The sequence below is a fragment of the Manacus vitellinus genome, unplaced genomic scaffold (genome assembly GCF_001715985.3).
Source record: "Manacus vitellinus isolate BGI_N305 unplaced genomic scaffold, ASM171598v3 scaffold_6_pilon, whole genome shotgun sequence".
In the NCBI taxonomy this organism is placed as follows: domain Eukaryota; kingdom Metazoa; phylum Chordata; class Aves; order Passeriformes; family Pipridae; genus Manacus; species Manacus vitellinus.
This window is the reverse complement of record NW_021940750.1, coordinates 11843392-11863354: the sequence shown is the minus strand read 5'-3', so window position 1 is coordinate 11863354 and position 19963 is coordinate 11843392.

The following is a 19963-nucleotide window of genomic DNA, read 5'->3' as shown; positions in this document are numbered from 1 at the left end:
ACAATAGTGCACTTAGAATAGCAGAAGTGCAAAACTGTCATTAGTTTCTCAATATCAACATCCACATTTTATTATGTTCCATTAGTATTTTATCTTAGTCCCCTCACTGTTCCTCCTTCAGAGAAGTCTATAGCATACCAAATGGGTCACATTAATATGCAATTTCCACCTGAGACAGTGCAACTGCAGTATAGATAGCCATGGCTGGGTGCATTTTCACTAGTAGCTGCTAGGCATAATTTAATCCTTTTTAATAATTTTATAGATATAACCTTTTACTCAACTGCTCACCCTCTTACATTAATTATTAGTAAGTGGAAATATAATTTAAACATGAGTCAATAATCTATGATCTATTTTTTGAACATTTCCTTCTTAGGGAGCCCTACCTAATAACAATAACAAGATTTCTACAATATTTCAGTGTATAGTTTAGCAATAAATATTACAATGTGAAGGAAGGACATTAAGCCAGACTTAGAGAGGAAAATTAAATTAGTTTTCCAAGTACTGCATTTGGTATGGAAGCTTGAGACCATATGCATACACTGAGATAAAGGAAAGATAGTACATCAAAGTTCTCAAAACTTTATTAACAAATTATTTTAACATTTTAACAAGTTTCTAAAATTCAGTTTTTACAGTGCTGAGATATTCTGGCTGCATACTGCATATAGAAACATAACACTCCTCCAGATTGTATTTGAAGGCTGCGTCCTGTAATCATTTTCACCTGCTCGCATTCAGGAGCCTGGCCCTTTAAATTCCACAATGCCTAGGAGCTGGAGCCCTGTAGTCACTATTTTTAGGCTTTGTGCTGCTTGTTGCATTTTCCTTTTTATTAGCTTGTAAGACACTGATAGCTTTTGGCTTTTCTGTTTATTACTTTTGTTTTCATTTCTTAGTTCAGGATATCTGACAGTCTTTCTTATGAGTTCAAAACATTTTACTTAATTTCTCAGAGCACTTGAGGAAAAGTGGAGGATGGTATTTTCAAACCTAGCCTGTAAGTTTGGATACTGAGTTGAGAAAATGTCTAAACAGAGAGGTCCTATACCTGATTTTTCATAGGAATTTATCCAATTCAGCTTAAGGTTATTGGAAATAGGTAGGTAGTCTGTATGTCTGAATAGAAATGCTGTTTTGAAACCATAAATGAAAAACTAGAGAGGATTTATGAAAACATTCTGCCATTTTATTTGAAGAGGTACTAAGCATTCGAAATTCCTATACTTTTACTAATTTCAAATCAGTATATGTATTTAATCTAATTAGTATTTCATGTCAAAAACACAAGAGGGATCAGAATTCAGGTCTCTTCCCAGGAAAAGTATTTATCCCACTCTCCATGAGAAGAGGGAATGAAATCTAGGTCTTTTACTTCCTAGCCTCCAGCCACTAAGATCTTAAAAATGAGGCATTGTTGCCTTCTTTATTGCACATGTATTAAGAGAATCAGACGTGTAAAAGAAAGTAAGGGTAAGTCAAACTCTAAGAAAATTTATAGAATAAAATCCTCTGGGTAGCTCGGTCAGAAATAAACAGTAATTTCTGGATCTGAGCTGGGCTTGCATGAATAAAAACATTATGATTCAAAACTGCCTAAATATGTAGATGTGACTCTGGCATCTAGGTCCTGATTTTAGGATCCTACCCACGACACCTGTGATACTGTGGGCTTTTCCATTAGCTGAGCAGGGCTTTGGGGGATCATGACTTAGTCATAAACCCATCAGTCCTGCTTGCATCCTTGTTTCTTTGAAGTTCTTAAGCTTAGAGCAGAAACCACTAAAGATGCTGCTAAAAGGCAACATAGTCACTAAACAACCTGGGAAAGTATTTTATAAAGATTAGATAATGTGACTGTTCATTTAAAGGAATGAGTGGGGAAGTTCAGCTATTCTGTGCATATAGAGAAGTTTATAGAAAGAATAATAGAAAGAGTCTGGTGAGAAAATACCTTCTTTGTGCTTGTTCTGGATATTGTAAGTGGAAAATAGCTCACACCTGCTAGCTCTGCCCACACCTCTGCTGTGCTTGTCTTGGGATCAGCAATAGGGTTTTTCTGCTGTTGGAGAAAATATACTGCTTGGAAAGATGGATGGATGGATGGTGAGAGCCTTTGCTGTCTTTATTAGCTAAAAACTTACAGGAAGGAGAGAGTCAAGACTATATGAAATGACTAATTCAGAATGCTTGGTGACAATAAGTCCTCCTGCTTAAAAAAATGTTACTTGAGTGTTTAGAGCCAAAATTTATACTCAGTAAGAAGCAGATAGGAGCTCAGAGTCTTTGCCTCTGGGAATTACAAACACCAGTTTGTGGACATGTGTATATTCCTTTGTTTATACATCCATTAAATACGTCTGCTGAATTAAATCTACTTAATCTGCTAATTATTTCTTTTATCCATTTTTAACTAATTCTGTTTTTTCTTTAAGCTAAGGTTTATTGCTCTGCAGGTGACTCAATATTTTCATCCCTTGTTAGTCCTCAATCCCATATCTCATTCACTAGATTGTTTAATTTATATGATCACATTTGAAAGATACTTTAAAAATCATAATTACTCTTCACAACACTACCTCAAAGGTGCATATGGGTGCTGCTCTCTTTATTTCTAACAGGGAAGGTGCTCAAGTGAGCTGCTTGAGTCCTTGTGGATGAGAGTGGAGGAGAAAAATCTCTTCTGAGCAATTGTTACCTGCTGATATGTTAAAAAAGGAGGATTGTTTGGGTTGGACTCAATGATCCTTGTAGGTCCCTTCCAACTCAGCATATTCTAGGATTCTGTGATTCTGTATCATTGTGCAATTCCTCGTTTGCTTAGTTTGATCTTAAGACTATGGTCAGAGTAGTAAACAATGTAGCTTCAGGCATGAGGAGGATGAAATTTGAGTGTTGTTCCAAGATTCCTTGTAAAATTGTCCGGGTCTCCACTGAGAGCTTATTAAGAAGCAAATCTCATCTTGAGATCTTCCAAGTTTGAAGCCAGCTTTAGTCTGTATAGAGCAAGAAGCTGGGCTCTGATCTATATGGGATCAGTCTGATCTATATGCAGTACTTGAAATTTGGGGGCAAAATAATCATAAGTTATGAATAAAAAGATACAGCCCTAACCAGAAGTGGGCAAAGGTGAAAGCTTCCCAGCTGTGCAGTCAAAAGCTTTGTTTAATCATGTGACACTTCTGCACATTCCTATTATAACCTCACCAAGCTTTTGTATTCTGATACAGTAGTATCACTTGCATAGGCATGAGAGTTTTACCTGGCCAAATGTGTTTTCTCAGCGTATTTTTGCAAGTTTACAAGTGATACACATGCTAGACTTGAAAGATGAAATTCCTTTTTCTTCCTCTAGAAAAGATCCTAAGTCTGTTAAGGACATGATGCTATGAAAAATTAAAACTTGTGTTCACTGTGACTAGTCTGACACTAGCTTCCACTGATGGAGTTCAGGAGATACCACTTTGCCACATGACCTTTTATTGCCCTGAAACTCATGCTCTGTTTTAAACAGACTGGTTTAGTAAAATAGGTAGCTACTAAGTACCTCCTGTCATTTTTCTGTTTTATCTGCACCTCAAGGTTGAATGACAGCTTATATTGATATGTGTCTTAATATTCTAGAAAAAATTCAGATGCAGTCTGTGTAAAGAACAGCCTTTCATGGCCTTTATTACCCTTGGTAAAGGTGATCAGAGGATGCTCTTTACTGGATAATCCTTGAGTTTTGCATACACTGCTTTGAATGCAGTGTGTGAAGCAAGATATTTGTCTGCATCTTTGGGCACTAGAAAAGAAATGTAAGAAATTAGAAATACAGTATCTCTGCAAATCAGCAAATACATCAGAACCAATAATGCATTATGACTTTTTTATTATTATTTTACTAGGGTATTTTCTCAAACAATTTAGTATTGTGAAAGGGTATTTCTTTGAAATTGTCCCTGTTCACACAGACACATACCATGTTTCTATCTGTGGACTGAATAAGCATTCAACAACCTTTACTTGATATTTTTATTCCAAACTAAACAAATCTAAGTTTTAGTATTCAGTAAGAACTTACAATGTGTGATCCCTTCACTCGTTTCTTTTTCTGCATAAAGTTGTAGTGCTGTACTATGGGTTCCTAACACCTTTAAAGATATTGATGAAAAATGAAAATAATTTCTGGTTCCTTTGACTTCATTAAGACCTGATTGCCTTATGAAAATAAGATCATAACATGTTCCTTTTAAAGGAGTCTTAGTGATTTCAAAGATCTTGTTCTATTAAAGGGCAACACTTGTACCTACTTTGAAATTAAAGCCACCAAAGATTATCTAGGTTTTATTTCATTGTAGATTTCTTTTTTTTTTTTAGTAAAGTTCATCTTTCATCTTTTTTCTGGTCCAGAAAAGGAAGAGTTCAGTGTGTTATTCATCACTGTTTCATGTTAATATTCATTAAGTGTCTAATGACATCATAGTTTTAAAGAGTTAATAAAAAAGTAGAAAACCTATTTGTGAAAAAGTGTGTTTTTGATGGTAGTTCACATCTATCTCAAAGTAAGTGATCTCAACAAGTTGTTAGTTATTTTTTGCATGCCTTTGTGCTTTTCCATAGACTTTTAAGGTTAAAAAAGGATCACATCATGTCTGCTGATCAGCATTTGCTCCTCACTCTGGTCATACAGTCTATCTTTCCTTCCTGTCAGGCACTGAGAAGAAACATGTTTCTCTGTAGTTATGTTTTAATCTAAGCCAGCCACTGTGCTACTCCCCACTCTTGTCTTTAAATAATTTTCCTTGTATACCTTCCTTCTGACTTGGCATTTCTGCATCTCCACTTTGTAACTTTCTCACATAGAATCATAGAATATGCTGAGTTGGAAGGGACCTATCAGGATCATCAAGTCCAACTCCTGGCCCTGTGCAGGACTTCCCAAAAGTCACACCTTGTGCCTGAGAGCATTGTCCAAATGCTTCTTAGACTCTGTCAGGTTTGGTGTGTGACCACTTCCTTGGGGAGCCTGTTCTAGTGCTCAGCCACCCTCTGGGTGAAGAACCTTTTCCTGATATCTAGTCTAAACCTCCCCTGACACAGCTTCATGCCGTTTTCTTGAGTCCTGTCACTGGTCACAAGAGTGAAGAGATCAGTACTTGCCCCACCACTTTCCCTCATAAGAATGTTGAAGACCATAATTAGGTCTCCCCTCAATCTTCTCCTCTCCAGGCTGAACAAATCAAGTGATCTCAGTCCCTCCTCATAAGCCTTCCCCTCCAGACCCTTCGCCATCCTCATGGCCCTCCTCCATCTTCCATTCATACCAATTTCTGACTTTTTTCACCTGTTAGGGACTCCCTAATCAGATATTTTCTGTCCTCTGTTTCATTCCTTCAGACCACTATTATTATTCTGTGGGATGTTGACAGAATAGTTAGAAATGACAAATTTTTTTGGTACTAAAATAGCACTTGCAGGTCTACAATAGGAATCAGAAACTCCTTTTTTTTTGCAAGCTGCTGGACCTGCAGATGACAAAAGCAAAAAAAAAAAACCTCCAGCTTCTAGCATGTTACTTTGTGATCTAAGATGCAAAGAAGCAAATGTGATGAGTAGGACAGGATAGCAATGAAATCACAAATTTTTGCTTATGAGGCAAAATTTCCCTCACACTCTACTTTGTGAATATTTAGCTCCGAGGTGACTTTATCTTGACTTCTCAGATCAGAATCTGCTCTGTGTGGGATTATAAAAAGATCCTTCATTGTAAATGCTACACATGAAAAACTAGGGTGTGTGTATTTTTAAAAAGATAAATCGTTGCTGCTCTATAAGAGAACAGTCTGTATAATAAACAAATTTGTTCTTTTACACCTGTGCAATTTTTCAAATGTTTTTACTGACTCAGCTGTGTAAACATTTCTGTTGCTCCCTTCACTGTTGTAGCTGGATCTTTGTCTTATAACCAACTATTTATTTATTTACATAAAACCTTACAGAATAAATATTCCTAAACCATACATGAAGTTTTACTTACATTAATGTTTTATTGCAAATCTGTAAACATTTTATATACGAATAAAAATCCTTTATGGGATTTTATCCTCAAATGCAGTTATTTAGGATTTTAACCTAAAAGAGATTTCCACTTTAGTAGTGCACATCTATAGTTATTTATAATAGTGTAATATCTAATGCAATATTTACATTCGATATACTGGCATAGCCTGGACTCTAGATATATGAGTGTTTCTTCTATGACAGTATGGTTTGTTAGTTAAGTATAAGCAACTTTCAGAAGAATTTAGTACATATTGGCATTTAATATGTCATCAAATTTAATAAGTCATCAAATTACTGAAAATATTAGTAAGTTTTATTTCTTTTTTATGCACTCTGAATAGCACTTTCATGACCAAAGATTCAACAGTGAGAACAATTTAGGGTAGGATTTGTCTCCCTTTTGTCTCCCAGGACGGAAGACCCATGAAATGTAATTACCTGGGTTTGTGTAATGCAAGGTTCAGTTGCTTGCACTAATATGAGAGAAACGTGCATATTTTATGCTCTTAAAATCAGTAAAAATAGCTTTATTTAGTTCAATTCTCTGAAAACTTTATATTAAATTAAAAGCAGTGTTTTGCAGAAATACAAGGCACAATTAGCATTTCATGAATTCACAATTAGCATTGCATTAATTGCTGTTAAAAAGATACAAAAGTTTCAGAGGTTTGCTAATGCTCAGATATCAACTAAATCATCTTGCGATTGCTCTACAATACATTTTTATGCCTGCACTAAAGGCAGAGACCCTTGCTGCTCTGTACACAAGTGTTTATAGCATCTATACACACTGTGGACATCTGGTTTTCTTACTATAACCTACATAATTGGCTTGATTTGTTTAAAAAGCAAAGAAATCATTTTGGCTTGAAATGGCAAATTATTGGATATGTTATTAGCCATAAAGTCGTTGAAGGCTTGTGGAAAAGTTTTTTGGTTAAAGCTCTCACTCAAAGCAGGATTGATGCCAGCAATAAATTGGGTATGCTATGTCACTGTTTAGTGAATCTGGATGACCTCTACAGATTTTCTGGACTGACAAACTGTGGTGAGTCCAGGAAAGCATTACCAAGATAGTCAGGGCCAAGAGAATGCATTCTCTTAGGAGTGGTAGAGGAAACTGCGCCTGTTGGTGAAGAAGGACAATCTAAGAGCTTGCTTGGAGTTACAAACGTGACAGTACCTGACACTTCTTAGTAGTGGTAAGTGGTGCAACACCACGAAGCATCCTCAGGGAGGTTCAGTTTAGAAAGTTGTTTGGTCATTAGAAAGTTGATGAAGAAAACAACTCAAAAATTAGGGAAATTAGTGTTATTGTAATATTACATTTTAAATTTGTTTCAGGCTTTGTTTATGTCTTTGATCTTAACACTTTATACTACTTCTCTGCAAATAAATTAATTTCTGTTGTTACTTTTTAAAATTCAAGTTAACTTTGTGATGGAGAGCTGGACTCCTCCAAGCATAATGAATATATCTGAATTCATTTATGGGTGATGAAAAATAATAAAAAGCATCCTCAAATTATCTTCAAATCTTACATCTACTTTTCATTAATATAAATCATGTTTCCCCCATAAAATATTGTGGGTTTTTTTGAAAGCATGTTAAGAATTTTCATGGGATTAGAGAGAGTCAACGCTATTTGCATTTGCAATACCATTTTCTCATAGTGACTCTTCAGATTATTGCTGTATACAGAGTTATAGAACTCTCTGAAAAACACAGTTCCCTTTTCTGGTGAATGGTAATTACCCTTCAAGTTATGAACTCATACAAAATATATTAAGGTTACCACTATCCAAATAAATATCAAAGCGCTATAATGTTTCAGGGAAAAGGATTCAAATTGTTCACTGTGAAGAAAAAATACATTCTATTTCTCTTTTAAAGCTGCTGTGTTACAATCTGGTTTAGACTTCATCACTTCATTTGTTCATATACAGAGTGTGAATTAATATGTGAAAAAAGCAGGAGCGTAGGGGTGGGGTTTTTGCATGTATACTGTACTGAATTAATCTGTGGGCTGTTAAACTGATTCATTCTTCCACAAAAGGAAATGATAATGACTCTCTCATCATATATGCAGAGACAAATTAATGCATCAATAGCATTTACACATTTGAGGTGGGACCAGAATTTACACAGAAACCTCTGCAGCTTTTAACCCACAATGTGACCACTCTCATTACTGACCTTTCAAAGCAAGAATGTAAAACCATAAATAAATGGACCAAAAATCACAGTATAAATCTAGCACAGTATATATTGTACTGTAAGGGATTGGGGTGGCCCTGCCAAGTTTTTATCAGTTTGGAATATAGTAACAAACACCAGACCATCTTTAGGGATAAACAGTTTTTCCCCAAATAACAATTCAGTAACAAATACAGATCAGTAGTATCATTATCTGTGTCATTACAACAACAAATGCAGTAATCTGCCAATATTGGGTTTAATATCTGGGCATGTAAAGCCTCTCATACTATGGTTATCAGGAAAATGGACAGGAAGGAGGGCATGGCTCCTTTTCCAGACAATGAGTGACTTGGATCAACCCAATGTGCTCAGGGAATGCCAGGCTTCCTGACAGGACTGTCCTCTGCTGTTGTTGAGTGGCAGGACTTGTTAACCAGTCCTCACATCCCACCTTTGCTTTCCTTCTGTGCCCTTCTGTTCTTGGTGTGCAGTGCTAGTTCTGTGTGTACTATATGACACATTTTAAGGATTGTTGCACACTCTGAGGTGTTTCTGCAACAAATCATCACAAAACTACGCAGCACAGAAGTTTTTTTGTAGTTATGATACATGCAGGAAACTGAGAGTTTGTTCACCTCTAAAATTCTACTCCCTCAGTATGAACTTCTAACATTAATTACATCCTGGTGACAAGAGAACTTTATTCTTTTGTATTATCAAGTAATTGAAATTTGAAATAAGTATGTTACTTAACTAAGTTTGTTGGATCAATTCATCACTTGTTGGATACAGTAAAATGTCACTTATGGTTGGTTTAGAACAAAGATATAAGCACTGTATTTTTTTTAATTATTATTTTAGTCCTGCTCTCTCATAGACATATCATGGGGGGGTTCCAAGTATCCTGCAAGTCACTGTCCATATCCAGGTCCTGGCTCCAAAAGCTTACAATCAAAACAGAGGAGGAAGGGAAGGGAAGAGAGCAAGGACGGCAACAGCTGACAAAGAGTTGTATGTGAATCCTCCAGACAGAAACAGGGAGAATCATGTCCTGTGTACTACAATTTCTCCCTGATGAAACAAAGCTGATATTTGGACTTACTGCTGAGGTCACCTTTGTTCTCTTCCTTCTCTCTTTTCTTCACATTTCTCTTTTTTCTCTTTTCCTCTATTTTTCAGCTTTGACATATTTTACTTCTGTCTTGTCTTCTATTCATTTTTCCTACTTCCTTGTACACTTCAAGTCTAATTTCTTTGCAGTCATCCAAGAACTGCCCAACCCAGTCATTACCCAGAGACCCCTAAGCTCTAGCAGATCTTGTCAGCTACAGAACTCAAAGAAATATAGGCATTTCAGCACAAGCTTTCACTTGGAGTAGTACAGTGATAGACAGGATTGATTAGCCTGAAAGCAGTACCACATTAAAGCTGCCATTTTAGGTTTGGAAGCTGGGCTATTGGCACTGTATAGTGGTGCACTGTGTCATCTAATGTACTAGGTTGTTTAAAGCAATCTCATGATTCTTGATCACTTGCAGTGCAGTACTATGAAGATAGATGTTTTGGAATCATTCTGAATGGAATCAGATTTTTTAGGGAATTAGAGTGAAAAACCAATATCACTTGTTCTGTATTTCCACACCTAGAAGTCCACTGAATAAGTTACGTTTTTGTGCTCAGTATATTTCACAAGTAAGAAGAAAAGTAATGTAGCGAGTGCTGTATTGAGGAAGACTAGATCATAAGAGGAACTACTCTGAAAGACAGAGGAGGGACAAAGGAATTTTGCTACTCCCTGAGGAAAGTAACGTGGAAAATTACACTTAGAAATTGCACTTGGAAAGTAAGAGTACATTTTGCAGTTCTTTTAGTTCTTATTCCCGAGTATTTCTGTAGTTTACAAATTGACTTCTCTGCTTCACCTGTATCTGGGGGTCTTTTGTACAGAGCCTTGATGATACAATAGAGTAAGTAGGCCTTGTTGTTGGTCTGTGAAGGGAATTAGTGCTCATTTCTTCAGAAGTCTCGCAACTGGTTTGTACTGATTGCAAAATCAGTTAGGTAAGAAGTTAAGAGTTACTCTTTCCTAGGCATTTTCTTTCCCCTCTCCCTTCACCAGACTAGGGCAGCTAAAGCTTTATTTCAAACACAGAAAATTGGTGAAAAGCATAGGTTACATTGGCAAGGTTGAAGCCCGGGGAGAGAAGCTTCTGTGAATCCCTGATGCTTCCAGAAGGAATTAATTGTTTAGAGGATTTATCTTACTAAAAAAGACCTCTTACTGAAAGAGAGGTCTGCCTGGATCCTTTGTTATGTGGGCCATCCAGGAGTTTGGAAAAGAAGTTTAAATTCAGACAGCAGTACATTGTTGCAAACACTGTGTAGATATATAAGTGTTGATAATTTGCTGTCTTATCGTGCTTCGATGGAATCTCTTTGGCTCAGTTAAAGTGCTCACATAAAATCAAGAAGGTAGATCGAATTATCTTTTTGCTGGTGAGAGGCAAGGAGAAAAAATATGCCAGAAAAACAAAATGAAGACTTTCAGGCTGTTTTGCACTCCATAAAAATGGAAGAGATTAGAGAGCAGGAAAGCAGGTACAAAGTTATTTACTGGCATCAAGCTTATTTCTCCTGTGGAAGTATCCTGAAAGTTCTCTGTCTACATGCTTTGCTCAAGTTAGGATTGAGAATGGTGTTGCTATCTATTGTGGGGTTTTTAGTTTTTAAGCTTGGTACTTGTTTTGTTTTGCCTTGTAATAAATACAATTGCAAAATATAGTTTTCCTACTTATTTATAGTCAGTGAAGTTGTAGTTGCTCTAAAGTTAGCAAAGGTTAGTGTCAGCCTAAAGATTTGTCTTCAGGCATGTTAAATTAAAAGAAGTATTACAGTCCTGTCATGAGGAAGGGTGTCTGCCTCTCCACAATTAAAGCGAATAGACATTGTTGGTAGCAGAATGTGCATGAAAAGACAACCTTGTTTGTCACAGCCTAATCAGTACCTGTGGGTGACATCCCTGACAATATTGCTGCAGGTTAAGTAGTTTTAATGCTACCTTTTCCTGATTTTCTACTGTGAGGAGTTTGTTCAAATACCAAATGACTCTTTGGCTTACTTCTTTTGTTCAGTGTTCAGGATTGCTTGCACTGCCAGACTGCCCATGTGTAGATTTCTTCCCTGAGTATTTAGGAGTGGCAGCAGTGCTGTCTTCACGTGCAGACTGATGCCATCAGGTGATAACGAAGTGGAGCGTAGCACATAGTTGCCCACCACCATGGCAAGTAATCCCGCTTTGAACAGCGCTGCCAGGATGAAGTTCAATTCTAGATAGAGCTTGGCCATGTTAGCCTAGCATTGTGACCAGGACACTGAGCTCACTAGGGTTGACTAAGTTGCATTTGTAAATTCAGGATCAGACCTGTGCAGCTTTGGGTGGATAGTACGTGTTACATGCATGCTTGGAGGCGTTGTTAGTATGTACGCAAACCTGACAGACTCCATCTCTCTGCAGTGAGCTGCCAGGAGGCAGAACAAGTTGCATCTGTTTGAAGAGTTTTGATATAAGTACAAGACTGCATGGGAAAACCATTGCTAAACTGGAAACTGAGTTGCATGTGCAGTGTTCTAAGGCAGAACATAAGTACTGGTGTATCCGTAATGCCGAATTGCAATAGTGGTTCCAAAAGCAGCTTTGTCCTTCATCTTCAGATAGATATATTTTCACCTGTCCCTATTACTCTATATTACACCTATGATAACAGCTAAAGGTATTCTTAAACACAAGCGTGGTGCTATTATATCAACAATTTGAAATATGACTCTTTGGAATAAACATACCAAATATAATAGGCTTATAAAGAGCTACATCTTTGATTGTCAATTTAATTGAATTTCTTATAAGTCTTTTAGCTGCTTTTACTGGCAGTTGAATGAAGCTAAATATGTAAAATTAAAAAAAAAAAGTCAGAAAAAGCTGAATATCCTTTTTTCACCTTCTTTCCTCTTTTTGTTTCTGTTACAGGTTTCCAAATTTTATGGCCTTTCAAACAAGAAGTACGCATTCATAGCTGTTTACAAGCTTCCACAAATAGTTCAGTATTCACTTGTTAACAATGAGTAATCACTTGTTAACAATGAATGTGAGTTCTTGACTATCTTGACTATCTTGAATGTGAATATTAGGCTATGCCAAAAATAGTGTAATGGATCAAATATGGTGACAATTACCTTTAGCAGTTACCAGATCAAATCAGTTAACTGAAGTAAGGACTACTGGAGGGCAGATCAGCAAACATAGCTAGTTAGCTTGAATGGCTAGGTAGTTAAAAATTGTGAAGAATCAAAACAGTGTTTATATTTGTCATCTTTCCTTCTTTATGAAGATACATTCTTATTCTAAGACAAAAGAAGGAACTAAATGGGATTGCAAAAAAAATAACTGTACCAATATTCTGGAAGAGTGATTTTAGTATTATGTTACAATCCAATAATTTTTTAAAATATATTTTTTCTTTCTTCAATTAAGTTTCACATTATTCTGTTAGTTATTCATTCACCTCTGTTATCATCAGTACAAGACAAATAGACATATCTGTTTACACAGTGGCTCATCGATACAGTAATGACAAAGAGGAGGGTCTTGCAGTTGCAGAGGTCCAGGCAGGAATATCCGTGAGTTCTGAAATGTTCTGTCAGTCCACTCAGTCTGGTGATGGACTATATTCTAGTTAATATACCTTTCTTTATGTCTGTGTCACCACATCTGAAAACAAGTTATCTACTGGTTCTGAAGAATATACTTGAAATTCTTGCTCTATTGTGAACTAAGTAGCCTAGAGAGCAGCACTAGGCAATCTTGTGGCAATCTTCTCCAGCTGCATGGGAGAAAATGCTCTGATAAAACATACTGTCAGTAAATTCAACAGTTCATGCCCTTGGAGCTGACTTTTGAAGAGGGCTCAGAAGCAGCATGAGTGGGCACAGCTAGGCTGACCATAGGCCTTTGCATTTTCTTGTTGTGAAATGCCACAAAATTCAGTTTTACACATCAAAATTTATTAGGCCAATGAAAAGAAAGAAAAAAATTAAAACAATCACTGATTGTTATACTAATACTTTTAGGTTTCTTTTCTGTTAAGAGAATGACTCTGATTTTACAGAAAAATGGGGAGAGAGGATTTGCCCTTCAAGTCAACCAGAAGTCTATCGCTTTAATTCCTCATTGCTGCCTTTTTTTGGCCTTCAGCATCAGTCACAGTGTTTACCAGTCAAAGTCCCAACCCATACAGCAAATATCAATTCAAGAGCTACTTAATCTATGGAAAAGTAACTGAGACTGTCTTTGTATTTGACTGAAGCACTGTGGGGAACTAAGAACTGGATTGACAAATTAGACAAAAGATATTACTAATCCTATTCACTGTATACTGTTTAATATGTATGAAGAGGATTTATAACCAGTTCCTGAAGAGTTACTTTATCATTGGTTTCATTCGTAAAGAAAAGTCAAACTATTTTGCTGCAGACTTTTGCCTGATATTTTGCTTTTAGAGTTTGCTTACCTGTACCCTGTCTTCTGTTGACAAAGAATCACTTGCTAGGGAACTGCAGTACTTTGAGTTGATCCTCTGAGTATCTTGGTAGGGTTTTTGTAGTTACTTTTAGTATCACCGTTTTCAAATTTTATTCAGCTGCCAAAATGCCAGCTTACTCACATGATCTCAAAAGAGCTTTCAGCTCAGGAGTGTTAAGTAAGCACGGGCAAAATTAAAGGAGACTTCTGTTGTACATGCTTTGGTCAAATACTGAGGAGATGTAAGTGCTCACTTCCGTTTACCAACTAAAGATCCAAGCACCAGAAGAAAAGGAGCAGATGCTATCAGAGGCATAGACTTATGTGTGTTTGTAAAGAAGAAGAAAAAGCAACCAGGAGGTATGACCTGCTGAGTTTAGCTCATTTATGGGCTTATCTTGCAGTCCTCACTCTAGCAAAACAGCTATTGAAGTAATTCAGAGCTGCTTAAAAAACGAATTAAAATTTTTTTCTGATCCAAAGCACAAGGAAGATAACAGAAAGGAGGTTTTTTGTTTTTTTTTTATTTTGAGGTTGTCCATGCTCTGCATTTTACAAATTCACACAAAAAGAAAAACCTGTTTCTACAGACAAACCTAAGGGTCTTAAAAATCAAAGTCTCATTGAAAGTCAGTGGGATGTAAGTTTCTGAACAATTTTGAACCTTTAATATTAGTGAACTCACTATCCACTTTGGCCTAGAATGCTTAGAACTGCTTTTATCATTACATATGCCAGGAAAATTTAAATTGGTATCTACCAAAAAGTTCAGCCAGATGCATTAAAGTCATTAATGCAAACACATTGTTCACAAAATGCGGGGTTTTTCCTTCTCCAAATCAATTATTAAACCAGAAATAATTTAATTCCTCGCAAACAACACCTACATACTTCATTGCAAAGAAAATTAGTGTTATATATACTCTTGCGAAAAGAGTCCACTGTTTTGTGTACTTCATTGAGGCACTTCTCTGAATACCAGCAGAATATTAAATTTCAATACCAAATTTCCTTGGAGCTGCTCTTTTCTGCTGAGGGAGTATTTCTGTTTGACAATATTCAAATGGAAGAATGTGGGTTGTATTGATGTTACTGTGAGTCAGCTCAAGAAATGAGAATACTCTCCTTTTGTCTTATGAATATCTTAGGTAAGGCTTATTGTAGGCATGGTATATCATCCTTTCATTATGAAATACTGAGAACTATTGTCCAACCATTGTCCAGCCAGGATCCCTGTATACACACTTACATCTTTCATTGTTGTGTCTCCAAGACATGTGATAGCACCTGAAATTTCTTTTGTTTTCATGGTAATATTTTCCTTGCAAAGTTTTTCATAATTTTTTTCTCTCTTTTTTGTTTTTTTTTCTCCATCTATTTCTTTTTAGATAGTCTAGCTGAATTAAGTGAAGAATTAAACTATATAATACAGCCTTATTATAGTGGGAGCAAAATGAAGATGATCTGATGAGATAAATTGCTGAAGGTTAATAGCTTTTTAAAAATCAATCTTCCTTACAAAGGAAAAGGGTAAATGGCTTAGTGGATGAAGCCTTGGCCTCTCACCTTTCTGACCATAGTTCAAGTCTAAACTGTGAGGGTCCTGAGTTACATGCTTTATTGGGCTGAGATCAGTCTCTAGTGGGCAGGAGTCTGTATTACAAGATTCATGGATGTATTTTTCCATACAGGCAGTAGCAGCACATGAGGCTGATCCAGACTACTCTATAATCTCCCTAAGCAGTGAAGCTGATGGACCGAAGTTAGCGTCACCCTGAGCAAAGCATGAGGATGTTCCAGCTTGCAGCCCTCTGTGCTGTGTCCATGCCATGCCCTGGTTATGGAGTCTGACTTTCAGAACACCTTGCAGCCTTTCGTCAGCAATAAATATCATGGTCTCCATTTAACAAACAAAAATGAGGTGATTTTTAAATAATAATTAACAGATTACTAGAGAGCTTTAATAATCATAATTGATCATTTTTCATATCAAGTTCAGGCAAAGAAATAATTTATCTCAGCTGTTAATCATAGGGAAGGCAAAAATTCAGAGAACAATATAATTGAAGTGTCAATTAGGAAGTTTAAGTAAAAGTGGGGAAATTAAAAAAAACCCAACATTTCTAGCATAATTTATTAGCATGTTAATCAAGTTTTAATCAGATATTAGTCTGATAATTTATGTATTCCCATCCGTTATGTGCATGAAATGACTATTAAATAAGCTTCTTTCTATTTAGTTTTAATAATGTGTTTTAACAGAAAAACACACTGCATTCTGAGCAGCAAAATGAGCAATCCAAACTGTCTACTGAATAAACATACAAGGCACACAAAAAAAAGAGCTTTCAGTTAAGGAAGCTGTTGCAAGCATGATTTTTGTAAGCAAAGATTTTTTCCCTTGGGCCCCAACTAAAAGAAGAATTTCTTAATCTTCTGGGAAAGTTTATTTTCTAAGCTGAAACAATGTAGGAAAAACGTGTTATTTAAATGTGAAAGGAAAGTGTTTTGGTTCACCTGTTTGGCCTTAGCAGCAAGCTACACAGAGTCTTGTGTGAAAGTATTCAACTGTGTGTCTGTGTATTGTGATGTTCTGCATAAGCTTAAAATCAGATATATAAAATGTGTGTTCTTGCTACTGAAAATACTGGCCATGCTTGTAGTGATTAATAATTAATATACAAATATAATTTGAAAGTAATTTGTATGCTCAGACTTGGGAATTGAGTGTATGTTAAAATGTGCATACATTCATGACACTAACATACTCATCCCAGCTTTTTTTAATGATTATTGCTTACTGTTAATTCAAAACATCTGCAAGTCCCTTTGTTTTGATCAAAGCACTTTTTCTCCCTTGAGACTTATGGATGGCTTTGTAATTTGTGAGGTAATATGTTAAAGGTCATGAGTTAAGATGTCCTATGGAACTTGCTCTTCTGCTTGCCTTCATCTCCCAAAAGTGTGAAGGGACTAGGCTTATTTTTCTGTGTATCTGGAAGTCCTGTTCATATATACAGTAAATGTATGTGTGCTCACACTTATGCATGTGTTTATGTGTGTGCGTCTCAGTCTACATACATACAAATGCACAGAGTAACCTTTAAGAAAATTTTATGCAATACTTCTTTTCGTAACAGTCTATTGCAGACTGAATTAAGTATTATTATTATTATTCTTTTTAAAATTAAAATACCCACAAAACATGCATTTACTTTCAGCTATAGAAAATGCTAATAATGCTTTTAGAATGGTCTTTAAAAAGTCTAATTATATCATTTAAAAACGGAGAGACCAAAGGGCAAGCTAAATTCTCCTAACATAAATCAGACTTTTTTATTTCAATGACTTTAAAAACCTCAAATGCAGTAATTTTAATAGCAATGAAAGAATGAATAAGTCATAACTCCGCCTGATCACATAACTGTCTATAACTGTTATTAAATGCTCCAAAATAAGTGAACTCATTATGTTTCTGCACTGCTTTTAGCTAATCTAAGATTCTGCTCACTTAATCATGCAGAAAAGGCTTTAGTACAGTTTTAGACCCTCAGCAAGGTCACTTCAATGCCTTTTTTTTTCTGTTCTGCACTGATCATTTAAGAACAGCACTTTGACCCGAAACTGATGATCTCTCATATAAGCTTGAATGCTTAACCCCGAAAGGGCTGTGTTTCAGATGTACATTTGCACAGCCTATTGTCATATTTGCTGCAAACTGAGCCTGACTCTCTTTTCAGGGAAGGAGGAAATGTCAATCAGAATTTGTAGATGTCATGCACATGATGAAAGTACATTTTTATGATACCTTCAGAGACCAAAGCAGTGATTTTTATCCTGCTCTTTAATGACTTTTAATTGACTCTAGAGGTATGACAATTAAATGCTGTTTTTTACTATATGTTTCTGTCAGACAATATATAAATCTTACATGTAGAATTTTCCTAGAAATCTAATTCATTTAGGCATGATAACCCATTTAGACAACTCTTGCCTACAGTGAAACTGTAAACACATCCAAAAGCTAGGGAACAAATGTTGTCCCTTCTTCTCTTCATGGTGTCTGTGCTACAAAACAAAATGCATTTTAATGTCAGTAAAATGTCTTCAGAAATCAGGAGTAGAGGCCAAGTCCTAGACCACTGTAGCTAATGGAAAAACTCTTTTATCGATTCATTGGCAGCAGGCTTGGGCTTTGAATCGCAAATGAAGGCTGTAATTCTCAAACGCTAGTAAACATGCTGAGCTTTACTCATCTGGTTTGTGCTGTTGATACCAGCAGGAAGACTTCACCTGAGTAAAGTTGTATAAAACTTAATCCTACAGGCATTTATTTCCTGATGTGCACTTTCCTTTCTCTCCTCATCTGTGTGCAGTCAGAGAGAGGCATAATGCAGCCGTAGCACCTACCCAGAGTGGTTATCAGGCCAGTTATAAAGGTAGGTGTCATCCAGCAACATTGTCTCCTCTACACATGGTGAAAAAAGTTGTTCTTTATGGTCCTATAAGGCTTTTTTAAACAGCTCTTTTTCTTCCCCTTTTTCTTTTTGATCCTTTAAAGGAAGAATTTGTTTGGCATGGATGAGAAATCATTCATATATTTCCCCACGCACCTTTTCTGAATCTTAGCAATGCAAAAACAAATTCTGTTTTATTTCATTTAATTACAAGTGAAAATAAAAATAAAATAAAATTGCCCAGTGCAGTTTTTCCATCTGTTGTGGAAAAGCTATAGCAGTGCTTACCTGCTATGGACAGCCAAGCACTGGTACCTTACACTTTCCTGGGAAATGAAATTATCTTCTTTTCTACAGGTATAAAATTTATTTTGCAATTGTATAATTTTTGGCCAGTCAATGCTGCCTGGGGTTAGTAATAAAATCTAGACTGTAGATCTATTATGATTCTTCCGTAAAGACAGTATTGGGGGGAAGAAGCCCTCCCTGCCCTCCAGCCCTGGGATGGGGAATGGGAGCAGTATCCAAAGGCATTTATACTTCATGGCAGTGCATTTGTTCTTCAGACTACTTGAAGAATAACGAGGACATATAAAATGGTGTCATCGCTCCCTCAGACTGTCGGATGACGGGTGCATTTACAGAGGTGTACTTTTCAACTGTATGGAAAGACAGTTTTCCCTGTACTACCATAAATCTTCTGGCTATCACTGCTCCTCTGGGTCTTGCATTGGTCATACCTATTAGGGAGCTGCAGCTGATTGCTTAGTCTGTGGCGTCAAACCATAAACTCTTCAAGTCACATATTCAATGTTTATACTGTACCTAAGCACAACTGGTCCTAGGCCTATAGGAACTACTGTACTGCACTTGATGTAGAGGCAATATAGTAATTCCCAATGTTACAATGTACTTTTGTAGATAATAAATGTGTATTGTTGTGTTTTCTGGGAAGATCAACATGAGAATTACATTATCAATATTCTACAACAAAGCAGCAGGTTCACAAAAACAACAACAACAAAAAAACCCCAAAAACAAGTGAAATAAATGATTGAATAACCCTGCAACTGGACATAGAATAATAAAATAATATTATATTTTAATATCGTTTGCAAAAGGACAATTAATATTTAATAAAAATGTAAATTTTGTTTCATGCTATTTAGATAAATGTTTGAGCCTTGAATCAGTGCTCCATTTCTCATTTTAGATAAGGCAGTGTACAAATAGAGGTTTGAGAGAGACAATATGCTTCAAGGAGAGGAAGGAATTTGCCCAGTTGCCATTGGAGAGGTGTCGTAGTCAGAGACTCTTTTTTTCTGTTGCTTTTGTCATGTCCATTCAGGAACTTCAGAAAATGTGTTTGGTGAATTGTGTAAGCAGGGGTTTGCAGGGCCCTTTGCAGTTGCTGCACCCTGTCCCACATTCTTTCTGTGAAATAAGGCCACTGAAGCACTTAAACAAGTCAGATTCATACTGCCCCATTCTGCATATGATAAATTATTGTGACACCATGGTACTGCCACTGGGCAGTGCCATGGAATCACTGCTGCAAGGAGAATCTCTTCTGTTTTTCTAACTCTCTGCTCTCATCTACAAAGGCTAGCTTTTCACTGGGAAAACAAAATCCAGCTGCTTAGAAGCAAGAAAAGACACATCTTGGTCTGAATAAATA